At 31.6% G+C, this 20,367-nt stretch overlaps 2 long non-coding RNA genes across 4 annotated transcripts in view; one reads left to right on the top strand and one right to left on the bottom strand.

Annotated features, from left to right (window-relative positions):
- The window catches only part of LOC121127141 (uncharacterized), a 28,626-nt gene extending 11,753 nt beyond the window's left edge, over positions 1–16,873 (bottom strand). The window contains exons 1-2 of the long non-coding RNA XR_005867562.2: positions 16,593–16,873; positions 14,394–16,537 (exon numbers count right to left, since the gene is read on the bottom strand). This is a non-coding gene — a long non-coding RNA (uncharacterized lncRNA). The remainder of the gene's footprint in view (positions 1–14,393; positions 16,538–16,592) is intronic.
- Positions 1,948–9,879, top strand: LOC121127144 (uncharacterized). 3 transcript variants are annotated; one of them, XR_005867567.2, is made up of 5 exons: positions 1,948–7,523; positions 8,101–8,169; positions 8,233–8,401; positions 8,470–8,579; positions 8,632–9,879. It is a non-coding gene; the product is annotated as an uncharacterized lncRNA (long non-coding RNA). The 3 variants fall into 3 exon arrangements; XR_005867566.2 differs by having other exon boundaries at positions 1,950–8,169; XR_005867565.2 differs by having other exon boundaries at positions 1,952–8,401.
- Positions 16,874–20,367: the final 3,494 nt, after the last annotated feature.

Here is a 20,367-nt window from a genome sequence, read left to right as displayed (position 1 = left end):
AAATAATTCAAGGATTTATTTTCTTAAAAAGAGGTCCTTTGATCGAATAAAGTGGTAGAGGGGACATTAAGCTCCCTCCAAAATATAATCCTGCGGACGCTCATGATGTATGTATATGAATGAATCACGTATTCTTTTTAATATGAATAAAAATAAGAGTTCTGCAATTTTAGAAATACTTATAACGGACAAAAACATCAGCTTTAAAATTGGTGAAACTTTATAAAATTTAAAAAAGAAATTAAATTGTGACGGTAATTCAGAAGAGATTAATTATAGTAATGACGAACGACAACAATTTTCATTATAAATGTAGACCAGAAAGGGAATTTATTTTTTCCCATATGTGGTATATCTTGGGAATGTGAATATTTGCTAAATTGCAGTAAGCATAAAAACTACGTCTGCAAGAATGTCATATGTAAGTTTGAGAACCACATATTTGCTGACAGAGATCTCAATCAACTATCGTGCTTCTTCCTTGCTGATACGCTAGAATTTCCAAAATAGAGAGGAACTATTTATGAGAGCATTCATATTTTGATCTTTCTTATATACTTTTTTTTAAATCTACACTCACTTCAATATAGTCGAAAATTAACATCCTATGTATATCACTTTTTATAATAATTCTTTTTCTTTGCTCTTAATTAAAAGTTGTTTTTCGGAGTTGGCAGTGCATTAAGTAAAATAATAGTTAATTAATTTTATATTACAAAAATCGACATAATCGACAAAAATTGTTAGATTCATTGTAATATATTGTAAGATGCATGATAAAATTATTATTTTGTTATTATTTTCATTCAGAGCTTATTATCAAGGGTTCATTCTTCAAAAAGAAGACCACAATAACAACAACCATAATATATGCCGTTTATATTTTTTACATCTAAATTTCTCAATCAGAAAAAAATACATACTGTTAACGTTCCTAAATAAGTTTGTAGGTGGTTAGTGAGTGTACAATATTGAAACTTGCTATGATGAAGTGTTATGGCAGTGCAAATGAACATTGTATTTGTGAACTGTGAAATACATTATGCAACAAAATTCAGTTCTTGGAGCGTCCGCCGGTTAAAATATAAAAGTATTGTTATTTCAGTCGTATTACACAAAATGACCATTAAAACCTTCAACCAGCATAGGTATGCCATTTAGAGCCTTATTAAAAAAATCCACGTTTTAGAGTATAATTTCAATTTAAAGCCATATTTCAAATTGAAGTAACTTTATGAATGAAAATTAAAATAAAAGGTAATCGATAAAAGCAAAGTGTTATGTCGAGTTTTATTTGGGACTGAAAACTGCATTCCCAACCATTTCAGTCCTGTAGATCAGTCCTAAAACAAATAATCTTCCGTCCTTGACGACGTCAACTAACTTTTTTTTCTTCTTTTCTATCCAGCTCTTCTTTGTCATTAAACGTACTTATAACATATTTAAAACTATTTACTAAAAATAATAATTGATTTAGTATCAAAGGTTGACAATACAAATACAAAGTCAAGCAGAGGTAATATATATCGAGGAAGATAAAGCCGTAGGAGATGTGGAACAAGAGCCAATAAAGGTTTTGTAGACAGTTTTATATTCAACTTCCCAAAATAATGGGAAACTTTGCCCAGCAAAAAATGTCGAATGGACAAGATGTGATAAGAGAACCCATAATGCAAGAATGTCTAAAAGACAACTGAATAGATCATCAACTCTATTCAAAAAGAAGAATTGATTAAACTACCCGACGATGTAGCAAATGTCTAGGGAAATTATTTGAAAAATATAATAGCTACTTGTGACAGTATCTAAATGTTCAAGGATATAAATATTGGACTTCGAAGATCAACGCTTGAAACTTAAATCATAGGGGTTAATGGATCGAAATTTGATATACAAGACAGTATTAATTTGAAATTGAAACTGGGAAACCGTATTTTTATATATGTAGGAGTTCGACTTGTTTACATGATATTAATTATTCATCATAGTACCTTACATCTTTTCTTATTTTTCGTTTTTATTTTTGTATAGAGGATGGATCATTTTTACTCAGTTAAAATAAAGCTATTTTAATCTTAACATTGGTGATCCCGACGTAATACCCTGTCTCCTAAAACATTTCCTTCTGATAATCAAAACCATGCCGACAATGTCCCTCAAATCGAACCAAAGTAAAGAGCAGAAAAGGTCAGCATCCTAACTCTTGCAGAAGCAGAACTAAGTCTTCCAAATTTCTCGGCGATGGATCTTGAAAATTGGTTTGGAAGAATTGAGCTGGATTTTTTGATGAGAAAGATCAATGAAGATCAGACCAAATATTGCTTAATGGTTTCAACAATGTTTGAAAAATGTCTAAAAAAAAAAGGCAATTTAACAGAAATATGGTCTCTCACCTTAAAATATAATTTTTTTTTTAAACTGATATGCTCTGTGATTTATCCCTGGGGAAGTTATAGATGAAGTTGAGCGTCTCCTTTTCGAGGAATACATCCATAATTTGCATCATCAATTAGTAAGGGAGGCCCTCATCAGAAATGTCCCTGAAGGCTGGCAAGGGTACTTGAGAGCACAGCCCCATTCAATTGAAGAGTTGAAGCAAATGTGTGTTGCAGCCAAAGAACTTAGCAATTCACATATTTCCGCTTCGCCTCCTATCAATCATGTTTTCAAAAAACCTCTTCATAACACATCTAAATTTACTAAATCTAAGGTGAAAAAAGATATTTGTTATTACCATTCTAAATTTGCAATGAACGCAATTACCTGTTAAGGAGCTAGTTGTGATTTTTATATACTTATTTCAAAAAATTAAATTGCCCTCGGTTGCACGGGACCGAGGCTGTAAATAAACTATCAAACTTCTGTTTCATCAAAGGCAATTCAAATTTGATTAACTTTCTGGTAGGTACATCACAAGTGTATGTTATTCCATTTAAAAAATGTAAAAGTCTTGTTTGAGAAAAACTCTCCTTTATTACTAGATATGGAGGAGCCCTTGTTGATGTTATTGTTACAACAACTTTAACTCTTAATCAAGAAAATCTAGGAGATTTCCAATGGAAATTTATTGTGGTAAAAAGTGGTCGTCCAATTTTGGGTGCAGATTTTTATATAATTTCAGATTTATAATTGATATTTTCTATAAAAAGTTATTTTGAGATACACCGTGCTTCATTACAGAGCTATCGAAGACTCAAGACATCAAATCCAACTATAATGATGTCTTTGATAATAAAAGTTTCATTGAAACTTATCCAGCTCACGGAGTTGAAAACCATATCGTAACGAAAGGTCCTCCTTGTTTTACGAAATAATGCAAGTTAGATGGTGAGAAGTTAACCTTTTTACGAGATGAAATTAACGAATTGTTGAAAAAAGGAATCCTACGATCGTTTTCTTGTAATTTTTTCTTCCGCCATTCAAGTCGTTCCAAAACCCAAAGGAAAATGGCGAATGTGCGGCGATTATCGTCAATTAAATAAGAGGATGGACCTTGATTTGTATATACCTGGTTAATCTTAGAAATTTGACTGTTTTTAGTAAAATGGATTTACACAGAGCGTATAACTAAATATCTATGAATAGCACTTCTATAAATAAAACTACAATCTTTACACCATTTTATTTATATGAATATTTGAGGATACCTATTGGTCTTAAAATACTGCCCAGACATTTCAGAGACTCATCAATTCAATTCGACAAGGAATTCCAAATGTGTTTGTTAACGTTGATGATATCCATGTCGCTTTGGAGTCGATGGATGAGCATTGGAAAACGTTGAAAGTGGTTTTATCAAGACTAAAAATCGCTCGTATGATCCTCTCCCCTGAAAAATGTGAGTTTTTCGTGAAATCGGTAGACTTCCTTGGACATTCTATTTCATTGAAAGGTTTTAGGCCTCTAAAATGTATGGTAAAGGCAATCCAAAAAGTACTAACTCAAAAACCAAAAAATGAACTGTATGGATTTTTGGGCATGGCACAATATTACTCTCAGTTCATTGAAAGATTGCCTCAATGAACATTTCATTTATACCTCGATTAAAGAAGAAGGTAAAGTTTAATTTGAATACCGAATATGAACACACCTTTCAATGTATTAAAAATAGTTCGTCTAAAAGTACTCAATTTGCATTCAGAGATAGTTCATTGCATTTAGTCATGTCGACTGATGTATCTGATACAGGGATGGGAGCTGTTCTCCAGCAAAAGATAAATTGTGATTGGCAACCTCGAACTTTTTAGTCTCGAGCTCTTGCAACGACACAACAGAAATATTCTAGGTTTGATAGGGAATTATTAAGTGTTAAGGAAAGCATTAAACATTTTCTATGGGTTTTGGATGGAGAAGTTTTTAAAGTTTTCACGTACCACCAATCTTTATTCACGGAGGTTGATATTCGCAATTCCTCTTGGACACTAAGAAAGTTCTGTACTTTTGCATTCATACCAGAATTAAATTTTGATATCAAACACATTTCTGGAAAATTAAATCATACTGCAGACATTCTTTCAAGAAGTATAAATAACATCGCAATAGGCCCAACCTTCATTGAAGATATAATTGATGATCAAAAGAATCAAGTTCCTAATTTACTTAAGTTTAAAAATAAACCTTGTTTTAGATAAGTTGCAGGAATCCTACTTGCTGGTTTTGGCAATGATGACGCATTCCGTATGGCTGTGTCATCTCCAGAATTGCGTCAAAGAATCGTGCATTCTGTACTCAAGGACAGTAATCCAGGATTTAAATAAAAGTAAAGACGGGTTTCACTTTTCTTTGATTGGCAAGATATAACCTCCAGGAGAATAGTCGATAATTTTTTGAGTTGTTGGATTTCGAGGTTTAGAGTTCCAGAAACCATTGTGTCTGGCCGAGGAACACAATTCACAAGTTGATTATGGATGGATGTTTGCAGGACACTTGGGATTGCAAGCAAGAACACAACCTCGTATCATCATATGAGTCCAATAGACTAATATAACGTTTGCACAGATCATGTAAGACCGGGCTAGTAGCACGAATGCTGGAAGAAAAAGAAGACTGGTTGAATGCACTATCTGCAGTTTTATAGGATTGAGGAACTCAGTACCAATAGCCCTAGGTTCTAAATATTCGCTTCTTCAATTACTCACAGGTTGCTCAGGATCCATGGCCTTTAATTTCTTTACTGCGCCCACCTTTACTTCGGGCGACCTTGAAGTCGAAAATTTCTTTAAAACAATGGAGAAAATAACACATGTTCCTCCGAAACACTTTAATAACGGAGCCATTAACAAACAATTAAAAAAAACAAATTCGTTTCTGTTAAAAATAAACCCATAAGAGAGTCTCTTTCTCCAACTTTCTAGGAGCCGTTTAAGGTGATTGAGAGGCACGATCGTTACTATAAATTGAACTTTGGATCATGAACTGACAATATATCGATGGATAGACTTCGGCCTATATTTGGAGCTCCAAGTATCCTTACAGCGTCTCCGACTATAAGATGCACAAGATCTACAACTGGAGAATTATCTATTTGTTTATTTATCAATGCTTTTATGATGGAGTTTATTGTGTTTCACTAACTAGACGATCTCTTTACTCACTCTGTCGTCTAGGAGGAGTATTGTAGAAGCTACACTTTTTTAGATGATATTAATTATTCATCATAGTACCTTGTATTCTTTGTCTTGTCTTCTCCTTTTTATTTTCGTATAAAGGAAGGATCATTTTTACTCAGTTAAAATAAAGATATTTAAATTTTTATATATATACGCAGTTCAAGTGGTAAAAAATATCCCTCAAAAAGAGTTATTCATTCTGCGAAACACTTGCATCAAGTTGGAAATTTTACACCCTTATTTCCTTCATCCATTAAAATAAAAATGGATTGATCCATTTTTGCTATTCTTTTATTACTAGATATCCAGACACTACATCTACACAAACTAAATATGACTTTCTGTACACTATGCACAAGTCTTTTGACATTGATTCAGTTATAAGAGAGGGTACTTGATCGGGTATCAAGCTCCCTTTACATTTGGTTGGTGTTTTTATTTGACATGCTTTTCATTTCTCCATCATAATTGCAATTGTGTTATTTATTCCAGGTCAAAGTACAGATTTTTTATATCTTCTTTTTGTTTTGGAGATCCCTTGATGAGGAAAATGGAGTTTCAGAAACACATATATTTGACAGGCTTTGGGAGACAGTTATATTTAGTTTGTGTAAATGCAATCTGTGGATATACATTAATAGATGAATACCAAAAAAATCCAAATAGACAAAAGATTAGCGATAGTTTTTGAAGTATTTTTGGATATCCAAAAAACTTAAAATCCGACTGAAGTCCAAAGTTTTTATCAAGCAAAAATTTATAGTTTTAGATAAGGAATGGCAGAAATTTGTCACCGTCAAGCCCGTACCACCCAAAAATTAAGGGGATGGGGAAGCAGTGGTGAAAAACTTGATGACTCTCCTTGACAATGTATGTCTAAACTATAATTACTGAGATGTATTATTTTTAAAAATTATAATCATAAGTCTCCCACTGAGCCCATTTTCCAAAAAACTTCATCAGCTTAGAGAATACTGAGATTTCCAGCTGTAAGCCTACTTCATGAAGTCGCTTTTTTAGTTTGATCTCTCATGCTTGTGATTAGAAAAATACTTATGAAGATTTAAAAAAAGTTTTGGAATAGAAGATGGTTCCAAATATCAATTCTGGAGACTCATATCTACCTATTTTAACTGTTTTTCGACTCTTCCAGAGCTTATCTTAACTATCTGCAACAAAATCATCGTTTTAAAAATAAATAGAATAATCTTATAAATTCTTAGAAGGTGCCTAAACTCCGCCAGCTTGCTTAGGAATCGCTCTAAGCCAGGCACTTTTTTTGTATTCATCAAGAGGGAACGAGTATTAAGACACATTTGTGTCTTTTGGCGCATTTTTATATCCGTTGCAATAATTTAATAAAAGCAGCAGGCTAGCATTATGAAAAAAGATCGGAACATGATTCATTGATTCATTTCGACTATGTATTATTTAACGACGACCAAATAATTGTCTCTTCTATTAATTACTATCATAATAGTTCAAAAGTAATTATGGAGTCAGTTTAATCAAACTACATCAATTTTCTGACAAGCTTATTTTAATTTCACTCTTGACAATATTGCCCTCACGATTATTAGAATAATCTGTCATATGGAGTGAATAGTCGAGGATTCAATCCAAATGATACAAATGAGAAATAATAATAAACATGATCAACTGAATAATAGAATAAAGCACCTAACCAGAAAGGAAAAAAGTGCGCAATTAAAAGCTTGAGTCTTTCATATGTCAATAATTCTGTGTATAGATATAGCTTTTGCCTATAAATACTAAAAAAAGTAAGGAAGAGAAGGCCAACTTAGTTATATAAGCTGAAAGATGCAAAGGAAAATGTAAAAACGAGAAGAATTTAATCATTTATATATTTGTTTGGAGATCTAAGATTACTTGGAGGTTCGTTGGATTTGATTTGTTAAGTGATTATTTTATTATTATTTGATTGTATTGCAGGAGCTATTTGTTTTGTTTTTTAATCCACCGTTTGAGGGTTTTTACTCTAGGAACAGGAAGTAGACCACTGGATTGAATGTGACTATAGGTTTTTGAGAAAAATACTTCAATATAAGACCTTTAACAATATTCTCCTCATTCCATTTTCCAAACTTCTTCCCACTCATAATGAGTTTCCATTGAGATTTAGTAAACCTCTTTTCAAGTTCTCTTTTCATCCCTTCCTTAAAATTAAATTTGTAGTTTAATAATCGATTTTCTGTTTGGAGGATTTTCGCGTTTTCGTGTAGATGTGCATTATGTTGCCTTAGTGAGTCGAATTCTTGAATGAGTGGATCCTTTCTGCTATTAAAATCCATATTAATTTTTAAAATTTGGGATAATTAGGCTTGATTAGACGTACTAAAATTTTCTACAAATAGTGTTTGAGTTAATCTTCCATGGGTATGGGATGATTTGTCAAATGTTCCCAAATTCATTTGAATAGAATCTTCCTCAAAATGGTCCACAATCTTAATTTTTTTATTTTTCCTTACAGATTGCTCAAATCCTTCTCCATCTATGATACTTTTGGAGGGAATAGCATCTTCTTTCCATTTTAGTACCGGTAATTCACCTTTTAAATCCCTTTTATAAGTATTTCCCTTTTAAAAATTCTGTCAAATTCTAGGGTATTTTCTTATGGGGTCCTTTCGATGACAAGCACTTCCATTTTTTTTCTCCTTGAGGGATCCTTTGGAAAATGATGGTCAATTATGTTGTTAGAAGAATTACAAATATAAAGTACACAGTTGACACTTTATTGCACAAATTCATTATATTTTCCGAATGGCGAATAGGTATTATCGTATTAAAAATAACTATATAGTATATTTTATGTAAATAAAGAATATCATAATATTCTAAGGATACCAAACGCCTCTGTCTTGGCCAACAACGTAGTTCCAGATCTTAAAAGATAAAAAAACTAGTATGGTAAATATAGTTACCATTCCGCAATTGAGTGTGCGCACATAGGTATATTTTATTTTATTTTAAATATTTTTCGCTATAAAAGTATTTTACGTAGGTTATACTATTATTTAAATTCCTACTGATTTACAGTAGACAAAATTCATGACATTTTGGTAGAAGAGTCGGATGACGAATGATTGATTCTTGCAATTGAGCCCCCATTAGAAAATGCTAACACAGATGATGATTGCGACTCGGATTAAACTTATGAAGAGTTTGTAGTTGATCCTGATCACTTGCCGAGAAGAATCTTGCAAATATTATTTTTTAAATCTGAAGATGGTAATGCTGGGTATATTAAAAAAATTAGCCTTCCCAGCCATCAAGAAAGATAAGTTAAAAGGAAATCTTTGCCTGACATAAAAAAAGTTCTAAAGTTATTCATTGTGTGAATGATTATGAAGTTTTAAATAACTCTTTAGCAATGAAGAGCATTCGGATGAAATATCGGAACTAATTGAACATTACTGGTATGATGAATGTTTGATTATGTCTGTGAACAAAGCAAATTTTATACTGAGTAAAAGTCTCTGTGCATGATTGACACTTCTTTGGTTATATTGAAATGAGATTTCCTCATCGATTTCTGATGCTCATTGCTGTAATTGTATCCAAACAATTTTATTAGTGCAGAATATGTTTGTTTTTTTAAATTAGGTGGTCATCAATTTTAAAAGAATTATTTGCATATTATAAAGAATACAAATAACTACTGAACTTACTTGAGTTACTTATTCTTTTGTGTTATTAATTAAATGCGTATTACTAGCTTGACAATTACTTTAAGATAAAAATGGAACTACTTTAAACATGGAATTCAGCATAGAGGCAAGATTAATTACAACAATTTGACACTCCGAAACATATCTCTTTTTGTGGCCTTTGTGGAGGACTCTCTTCGTGTTTGAGCTATGATAGAAAGAGGCACAGTTTGTTCATTTGAAAAAACACATGTTGCTTAACAAACGCATAAATAATAAAGGTAGATATAACTATTTCTCCTTTTGTGTTAGTCCGCATTATGGAGATGTATTAAAATTTCTAGAGATGCGTAGTTTCTTTCATATTGAGGAAGAACTTTCATTAGAGGAAAAAGATTCCTCCATCAAGGATATAACGTCATCATGCACACATGAAAGTGGACTATCAAACATGATACATTAAGGAATTTACTCGAACTAACCTATTTACATATTTTATCTTTAGTACATAAAAATGAAGATTTACAAAAAATTGTAGTATATATAAAGGCATCAATAAAAAATACACCTCCTGTGTTTAAATGCGCTGAGAAATCCGATCAGTTTACAAAATTGGCCCTGAAACTTACAATAGTCGATATTCTAATAGATATAGGTTATTCCATGATTCCTCATTATACTGAACACTTCTGGGTCAGTTCTTATGTATTTGTTCTTTCCTTTTTTACATATGGTCAAGTATTCTTTCTTTTTGGATTTTTATTGGAAGTCAATGGGGAAGTGTCTATAGAATTTTTATCGAGGTGAATGTCACCAGGAATATAAAAACAAAGAGTAGAGCATAAGTTTAATTATTAATTACCCTAATTAGGAGCTATTGTTTTCTTCAACTGCCGATTTGTGAACACTCAACTCATCTGGTATAGTATTTACCTAAATAATGGACATTTTGATTTTCCATGATGAAAACAATTTGAGTCTCTTTCAATTTATTTTTTATATTACTAATTAGCTTCTTTTTCATAGATAGCTCGTCCATAAATAACGACGTCTTATAGAAATGATTTATCGCGTCACTTATCTTCAATACATCCTTGTAATAACCGGTTTAATTCAAACACTAACCTAAATGTATTAATATTATATTGCAATTTCTTATGATATCAATATTACTTGACAGCCCTTAATTGTAGTGCACACCCCTATAAGCTAGAATTATTCCGATGTTGCTTATCAATTCCAACTAAGACTAAGACTTATAACTCCCGAGAAACCCCTCATTGTTATTGTACATCTTTCATGAGCACACGCGCAAGCTATTAATATATTTTTGATATTCTCTCCCAATACTAAAATAATATAGATAACAGCTTTAGAAAATAAAAAAGCCTGTTCAGTTTGCCAACTAGAAAACACCCCTCTCACTTTATAGGATATACTTTATACACCTCTGGTTCTAGTTGAGCGGCTTATTAAAGCCTATGACAATGAGATACTCACCATGATTTTTCCCAGATAGCCGTCAATTAATTTCAATCACTACTCAAAATATGATTTTTGGGAATTCTATCATGTAAAGGGTTCTCATCTCTGTAGAAAATGTTCTTGCACCTTACTCGATGGCAATCATTTCATATAATGGAAGTATTAGTCACTATGCAGATATCCTTTAACAAAGAGACTTATCATCCTACATTTGCTTCTCTTCCATTCAAACTCCTTGCAAAGTCTACTCTACTTCGTCTCCTACTATCCTTCGAAAACTCTTTCTTTTTGAGCCCTTAATTGTCATTGATGTAAATAACAAATAAACAACTCTTATCTATGACACTGAGTCCATTTATAAGGCTGTATTATTTATCTAACTCTAGATTCTTCATCCTAGCTTCCGATTCCATTATTAGTTGTGAGTTTTTTCTGTCATTACAAAAAAGTAGAAGACAATCCTGGAGCATGAATTTAATGTGATCCTCTTTCCTATATATCTTCATCAGCAAAGGCGCATAATATAATCAACTCTCCCATTACCCACATATATGCTTAAATAGTTCATGGGAACTCTTACGTTATTAATATGTTTATAAATTAACAGTAATGTTATAAATTTAGTATAGCTATATTTGAAAATATGAATTTTGTTCATCACATTTTAAAAGAAAGTGAGTTGGGAGTCATTTTCTGAACTACTAAATCCCTTGTCATTATATTTAAATATCCCTTGATCGTGAGGATTTAGGATTTCCACATCAAAATTCAATAAATAAAATACACATTGACAATAAATATTAGATTATGTTACTTGACAATTGTAAAGCATATTAATATTTCAATAATAGTTAAAATTATTTTCCGGTTTGTCAATTGTAAATAATGGTGTTTGCAAATATCTGTGCTTCATTAATTAGTGTTGACGACATTTTTATTTTGTCTTAATTGTTAAGCATTGAAGTATATTTGATAATTGATTAATTTACTACACTTATAACAATCATATACTTCTAAATATCTAGGTATGTAGTAAAAACGTAAGATTCTTCTTAACTTCTCTCATTGGTCAAAGTTTTATTCATAAGTGTCGTTGCTTCGTTTTAGAATGCCGTGGTAGTTTCAAAGCATCGAAGTCTAGAAAAAATTCAGTCTAGTGCTTACTTTTCTTAGCGAGTATATTTTTTTATTCAATATTGTCATAAATTAAAAAAAATATATCATCAACAACAAATAAAAAAACACAAAGAATATTTTCACTAATTATAGTATTTTAAAAATAATAGCAGAATACCTATATTCGTGGGAAATTATGGAGGTTGAATTTGATGAAGAGCATCATTTTGACAGTTTTAAATTTTGGTCAAATTTTCAAGACAAAACAACTAGTGTCTGAAGTAAATGATAATTTTCAAAAAGATATAAAATTAACTTATATTAAAAAAGGATTCAAAAATTGAATGCTTGGGATTAAATTGATGATTTATTTCATTAGGAATATTGATAATGTTCTTCAACCTTTGTTGTATTGTACAATATTATTATCAATATTGAATAATTCACTACAATCTACTTTTATTTACAATAACATACCTATCAAACGAGGTTAATAGAAATACAAGGTTAGACCATCATGTAATCGGGCTTGCTAGAATTTTTAATTTAAGGTATAGTACGAACTGCCGGGCAAGACAGACAGATTATCTCAAAACAAACATATTATATGACGTCACTATTAAAAAGCGTGGCGGAAGCCAAACTTCAGTCGTACAGGTGTAATGGTATAACCTTGTATTTCTATTAACCTTACATATCAAAGAAATATAAATATAAGAATACCCCCAAGCCGTATGTCATCTGGCACGCTTTCTTTTCCTTTCAGGTAAGTATTCATTGCATTATTATATTCAAAATAATGTGGAACGTTTTGAGATAAAAAACAATATAATATGTTAACTTTTCATATCTCACATTGTAGTAGAAAGAAACTGACCCGATGTATTTGGTAATTTAACTTGTATTTATACTTCTTTCTTCCCTTAAAGGGAGCTTAGCATGTTACAGCTATAAAAATATCTACCTTATGGGTTATCATAAAAGTTTTCGTTTTATTTTCCAAAATTGTTGTCTTGATTGGATAAACAAATTGTAGTGAATATCAACCCTCTCCAAGAGTATTTTCAATCAGGTAAAGTTCAGCTTATTCTAAGTTGCCGAACATAGAACCAATAATCCAATTAACTTATAATACAATTGTTTAAAATATAATGTCGTTTTTCTCCGCAGAAAATGGGATTTTTATACAGAATATTTTCCTAACCATGTTTTTGGAAAACAGAGTTAATCGTACAATTTTGGGAAAGTCTAGTTGGTCTCATATTCTAAGTTTTTCTAACTTTATAATATTTAAAGGAACAAAATTGTTGGAAAGTATATCTCAAGTTACCAATTTTCTTTAACTAGTGTACATTTTCTTGTCTGATTTTCTTTCCATTTCGTTTAATAGATCATTTACTTTTTTTTAATCTAAATTAAGTATGAATTTCACTTCTACTTAGTTTTTAGTAAGGAAAACCTAATATAAAACTCACAAGGAACCCTTATTATAGACAGTAATAATTTGTTGATTTTTTAGAAATAAACTATCTATGTTCAACACACATCCTTATGTATACATTTGTAAATTCATCTGTACTGTGTTTTTAATGATTAGAATAGTAAATATACGCCTTATGGGTATAATAAAAAAAGCCAAAAAATGATAAGGTAACCTGGACAATTTGATAAAGATTTGCAATAAGAGTAGTTTAGCTGTAATGAAGTTTCATTAGATTAGCTACAAACAGCTATGAGCGGGGGTAAATAAATATGTACATAGCCAAGGTAACTAAGGAGTAAAAATCACAATAAACGAATCAATAAATCTATAATAATCCAAGACCAAGTTGGGCAAACAGAGATTCTAAAGTGTATAATAATGTGTATTGCACTAAATAAAATAGGTGATGAAACTCATGGTTGCAAAAGGTTTGGTTAAATTGTGAAAAAGGTATGGATTTAAAATTAAATTATTAATCAAAACAAAAAATATAAATAAACACAAAACGACAAGTAATGTTGAAATTCCTGCTGAGAAACACTGCAGAAATTCTCGCAGTTTCCAAATTAACGCCCAATTTAGTCAAACCTACATAGAACTGATTTTTGTAAGTAACTACTTATTTATAATTCATATTATGATATCGACAATATACAAAAAAATAAAATTTTAATTGAAGTCATGCGTAATACTCTTTGATTTAAAAATTAAAATTAAGCCAATAAAAAAAATAACTAAAGTGGGTCAATTATTATTTATACAAATCTATGACTCTGAAAGTACTCCGTTTTAAAATTATGCAAAAATAAATGAGTTCCTGTTTCTTCTGTTTAAAATAGAGATATTTGGAGACGGAGGATGAATAAAAATATTGGAAATGCTTTGACAAAATAATAGAAAATATTAAAATTAATCTAAGGTTAAGAAATAGCATAATTAATGAGAATATATATTTACTAGTATCAACAAATCTTTAACACATTAGGACTTATTTGCTTATATATAATAAATATTTAAATCACGAAATTTTACCAATAGAAGAACTCCGGCCCCTTTCAGTTAAATTGTCTTCCATAACTATCTTTTTTGAGATATTTTCAGTTATTAATTTTTCTGAGTCCTCGTTGCTCATATTGATGGTTACTTCATCATTTTGTAGTGGATTTAGAGTTAACGTTAGTGTAGGAATGTTACAATCAGATGAAGAACTAGATGAAGTCGTCAAAGATGATTTTAACTTAGACTTTGGTTGTGCATCTGGACAATAAATAATATTGTCAACCCAGAGACTCATTTGTTTATTAAACCTTCTTTTTTGTATTTTCTCTTTTTTATAATTGATTATCCTTGTAGATTGAGTCTTTCTCAATTTGTCAAACATTTCCTTTTTTAACAAAAAAAAAGAAAAGAAAGGAAGAACACCAGTGATGCACAAAAGCAAGGACTCCTGTAAGCAGGACAACACACTGCGCTCATGCGTTTCCAATATAAGTCTTTGCTTATTTTATATAGAATGTCTCTCTTAAAGTGTTTTACTACAAAATAAAGAGCTTTTAAGAGTATTTTGCTAAGGAAAATCATCAAAATAATAAAAATGAGGCTATATATTTACAATAGAAGGGGTATTTTATTAGTACTTTAATCAAAATGAACATTAAAAACATATAAAAAAGAAAAGGCAGTATCAAAAAGTACGAAGTTGGTCCAAGTCTACAAGTGAGAAGATTTTGATTGAAATTTAGCTTTTTTTCCATTAGCTTCTGAATTATAAGCTGTCATTCTATTTTTTGTTAAAAATCGGATGTCATCATTCATTTTAGCACTTCAATTTTTACCCGTGACTTTAAACAAAACGAATGAAATTCTTTGAAGAAAATCTGAACAGGAGTGTCCTTCCTCGCACTTTACTCCCACAAAGGCGATAATGTCAGAGTTTAAACTATCCTGTCAATGAATGTGGCAACAAATGAAGCAGTAGGATTTGGGATGCCAAGTAAACTGTCTTTTTCTTCAGGAGTAGCTGTGATTTAAGAGAACATGGAGTGAGCATAAAGACAGGAGAGGTAGAGAAAGTCGGATGGAGTTGACAACCCCCTCTGCTCATTATTTCGATGAACTTTTTCAGGTCTACATTCTGATTGGTTGGGCTATGGTACATATGGGCATGATGTACGGCTGATCTTTTTTTCCCAAGAAAACCCAATATACCCAGCAACAAGTAAATTAGTGTAATGATATTATTATATTGTAAAAATAAGTAATACCTAAATAAAGAAGCTTACTATGAACAACTATCTTATTTACCTGAGAATTTGACAAGACTCAGAATAGGAATCTTTTTCTCTGCTTCCAGGATCTGTCTCACGCTGATGTAGTAGATACCTTTACTTAGTTGTCTGTACTAGCCGAACCTTCTTTCAATGGGATCAGACTGGAACATGCTGATGAGTACATAAGAGAAGATACTCTGACATATCTGCTGCGGCAAGGCACGTCTGCTTTGTTGCTAGGAAGGTTTCTGCTGTGGGACCAGGTGTTTTACGGTTTTGCCACTCGATGAGAAAGTCGACAAAATCTCTCAAGAAAGAGGGACCAAGTTTTGTTCTTCTCAGAGATTGGTTTCCGAAGCTCATCTCTCTTTTCGTAGCCAACTCCAGATGTCTCTGAGGAGTTGAGAAACTTCACTAACTCGTTGAGAATGTCTTCCTAGGTCTCTGTTTGATCCAATTCTTCTTTTGCTCCCAGAAAGGAAGCCAAATTGGTGGCTTGAATCAGAGTGTTGACCTTGCCTTCAGAGGGGATGTGTGACACTGCCTTTTTGTCAATCAACACAACAGAGTGGTACATTTTGAATGACATATCTGTCTCAAACTAGATACTGGCTACAACTTGGGGGGCCCATTTCTCATCATGGGATAGCTTCAAAAAGAGCAACACTTGGTTTTGTGATGAGGATGAAGTCTGATGGGAGTGTCTCCTTAACCAATTTGTCACAAACTTCTTCCACAGACTCCTCAATCAAGAGTTCAAATTCCAGATTCTGTTGTAGGTCGTTGAACGTTTGAGCCCTATGTGACGTACTCGTAGTTTGAGTTGGCCTTGATGACGCTTAAGGAGTTGAGAGTTAGTTGGGGTAGTTTGGCCATAGGGATGGTACTACGTCGGGTTTGAGGTATCTTTAAAAGAAGGACAGTTATAAGCATACACATGAAAAGTGAGCAGCTGGCTTACCTCTTCTTTAGAGCCTTGCCAAGGGTCGGACAATTTTTAGACTCATAGATGAAATCAGAGTCGTTGAAATGCAGGTAGCACAGCTTTGTACTTTGGGATGGTACCTAATGCTCTCAGTCAGTTGGTATCAAGTCGTGGATTTCTCTCTTTGTTTGGCCACAGATAGGTCGCAACGCCAGACTGTTGTGGCTCGTTTTCATAGCCCGTTCTACACCCTGGAGCACATCACTTAGTGGGCATGATTGGAATTGCAAAACACAATAGAGATGGCGTACACAAAGTAACTAATAGTTATTACTTATTATTTTACGAAATAAGTTGCATTGTTGTTTTTTTTTCAATAGACCCATGTTGCACGCATATTTGAATTCATGTTTGCGCGTGCCCGGTCCTGCTTACAGGAGTCATTGACAAAAGATAGCGATCATTTACTTCAGCTTGATTATTTTCAGCAGGGCCTTAGTAGGCTTTATTTTAACCGCAACTTCTTTCTGTGTACTTCTTTTCCATATTGCTCTTTTCAGTACGATCATAGTTTTCACTATTAATGTTGACTTCCATACATAAATCAATACATTATTGATAATATAAACAATAGTTTTATACATTTCACGATATATCATTACCAAAATATAGACAAAATATTCAAAATATTTTGCTCCAATTATAGAGGTAGAGAATGCTAACATGATTTGTTCGACTTTATTAAAAAATTCTGTTGTATCCCTAACTTCAAAAGAAAAATAAACAAGACAAAGTTGGATGGATCTTTCCCATGAAGCATTCGGATGCATGGAACCCCATCCACCCACCGTTCCCATTCCTATGAATTAATGTTATTATATTCGGATGTCAAATTCACGCGACTCCTGATCCTCACTTCAATTTTATTTTCTGTTCAAGGGATTTCTCCTTTTTGTGCCTCACTCGATGGATCTCATCTTCTATAATGGAAAGATCCTTCCTTGTGCAAATGGCTTTTAACATCAAGATCTGGGATGGTGACTTCTGACCTCGTGAACCATTGCCTCTAGGCTCAAGAATATATCAATTGCTCTAGATATTATATAGGATTATCGTATACTTCTAGCAGAACTACGGAGTTCCATAAAAAGACTGTATAACCCACTGAAGGACCCAATGAGGAACATAGAGACTTCTCATCCTCCTTTCATAGCTCCTTCATTGATATTATTGAGTCTTATTCTCCCTAAGTCAACTTTGCTTCATCCCCTACTCTACGAAAACTATTTCATTGATAAGAGTCTGTAAGTGTCCAGATGTATATAATGCAGAAGTCACTCATCTCAATCACATTTATATTAATTAAATTTATAAGGCGGAGTTTGTAATTTACGGTGTATGTGGATATTTACATAACGTGGAAACTTCAAGCTCACCCTTAATTTATTTATTACTTATGAGTCTCTTTTTTTCATTAAAAGACAAGTAGAAGAATTTTTAGAATCTTAACGATAATAAGTCTCTCTTTCTCGAACCTTATGACGATCAAGCATATTCTATTTTCCTATTATTACATAAAAATAATTATTAGGAACTGTTAAGTGATTATACGTTTTTAAAAAAATAGAAATGACCTCTAACATATTTAAACTTCTATTGGAATATCTGAATGCTGTTGCAGTTCTCAAACTTGAGTTGGGAACCGTTTTCTACCATATTGGAATATTACTTTTGCAAAAATCTAGGATATCTACACAAATAACTGTATTACAAATAATTAATAAATGTTTACCATTAGAGCTAATTATAAAGTGTTTTTATTGAAGAACATAGTTAAACTGTACCAAAATAATAGTACGATTTGATTAAACAAATTTAAGAAAATATTAAAACGTCAAAGATATTCCTCAAATTTTTATTTTTTCATTCGATATATACAAATTACATAAGAAATAAATGAAGGAAGGAGGATCACGTAAAAAGATCACATAAATAAACATTTTAGTTTATAATTATCACTTTCCAGAAAAAAACAACTTAATAATATAACATGCAATCCACCATTAGAAGTACAATCAGTCTCTATAGAAATACTTTTTTTTTTAAAAAGCTTTGTAATATCAGTATAAAACTAGTACTTTTGTTAATTTTGATTCTTGGTCATCTAGTCCCATAAGATTTAAAGAAATAAACACTTTTAGAATTCAAGCACTGCGACAATCTACGAAAGTGTGGATCGAGGAGTGAAAAGTTTGTCCACACATGGTCATTTAAAAAAATAAGGCCAGCCGAGATTTGAAACTGTCCATTAAATTTTTTGTTGTCATAAATATATAGTAAAGATCTCTATATTTTCTATCCCAAGATTTCGGGATATCTAAATTTTCCATACAGTTTTTATATATCATTATAAAATTACTCCTAAAGTCTCTCAAATTCTACATTTTCCAATGCCATGGTTTTGGAGGAATGTGGTTTTTAGCAGTCCTAAAAAGCGAAAAACAAAATTTACCCTTTGCAAATACCAAATCAGGGTATTTTGGAAGGTCATGAACAGTAGAATAGATTTATGTATATAGTTATATTATAAGCAGCTCGGATTATTTGTATTGTTAAAGAAATGTGTCTTTGCTACGTTTCGATGAAATATATCTATAGTTGATAATATTGTAAAGAAAAACGCGTGCAAGGAGAAGGGGGGGGGGGAATACGTATGGTATCATTGTTTAAAATACTGATGTGATTATCATCTGCCTGCTTTATTAGGATTTTTGAGGGTATAACGAATGTATTTATTAGCAAAATGTTTAATGAAGATATACTACGTATAATTGACTTCGACGTTTTTTATCCGTTACAGTAGATTTGAAAACGTCACACTCCATGAAATTGTAATTCATTATGAACCTTATTCTCAGAATAATAGCTAATGAAACGACAAAGTAGAGTATTTGAAGCTCAAAGTTTAAAAAAGAAGGCTTTAATTAAATATAATCTGCATACTAAAAAATAAAACATCATATATTTATGTTAGATATACAAAATTAAACATTAGAATCGTATAACTATTAATAATAATAAATTATAAATATAGAATATTGAAATAATAAATTATAAATACAGAATATTGAAATAATAGATTGATCCAGATAATTTTTTCTTGTGTTAACATCGGAATTCACTTAAATATGTCATAACTTTAGGTTGCAATACACAAGCGAGACGTGGAGTTTAATCAAAAAGATAATCACCCCTCTTCTTCATGTGGAAGTTGCTATATACAATTGTGCACAGGATAGATATATCTCTACCGATGAGATCTAACTAATTATTATTAATAAAGTAAATGTCAAAATCATAAAATTAGACAATAAATATATTAATAAAAAAATGTTAGAAATAAATTCATCGTAAAGATTTAGAGCAAAAGGTAATTGTGTAGTAATGTCCGGCGATATTACTCCCTATTAAGAGCATCAAAAAAAGATTTTTCCCCGTCATTTATGATTGTATAACAACATACTAATTATTGCTAATTATAATGCTACACCCAATGTAACTACCCCCGTTGTTGTGACCATTTAAGCAGTTGTTTTTGCCTTTTATGAGTTTTCTGAACACCATTTCTTGGAGCCCATCAACCATAGCTAAGCCTTAAGTGATAAAAAAAGTAATATTTATTGACTATGTAATATTGGAAAAACTAATTATCATACCCAAGTCTTAAAGCACAATAAGCAGTCTCAGACAAACTAGTTGCAAACCATCCAAAGCTACTATCCCCGTTGTTGTGACCATTTAAGCAGTTGTT

This window comes from Lepeophtheirus salmonis, chromosome 12, assembly GCF_016086655.4.
Source record: "Lepeophtheirus salmonis chromosome 12, UVic_Lsal_1.4, whole genome shotgun sequence".
Lineage (NCBI taxonomy): Eukaryota > Metazoa > Arthropoda > Copepoda > Siphonostomatoida > Caligidae > Lepeophtheirus > Lepeophtheirus salmonis.
Note: the sequence above shows the minus strand (reverse complement) of the source record. Positions and strands in the feature narration are given on the sequence as shown.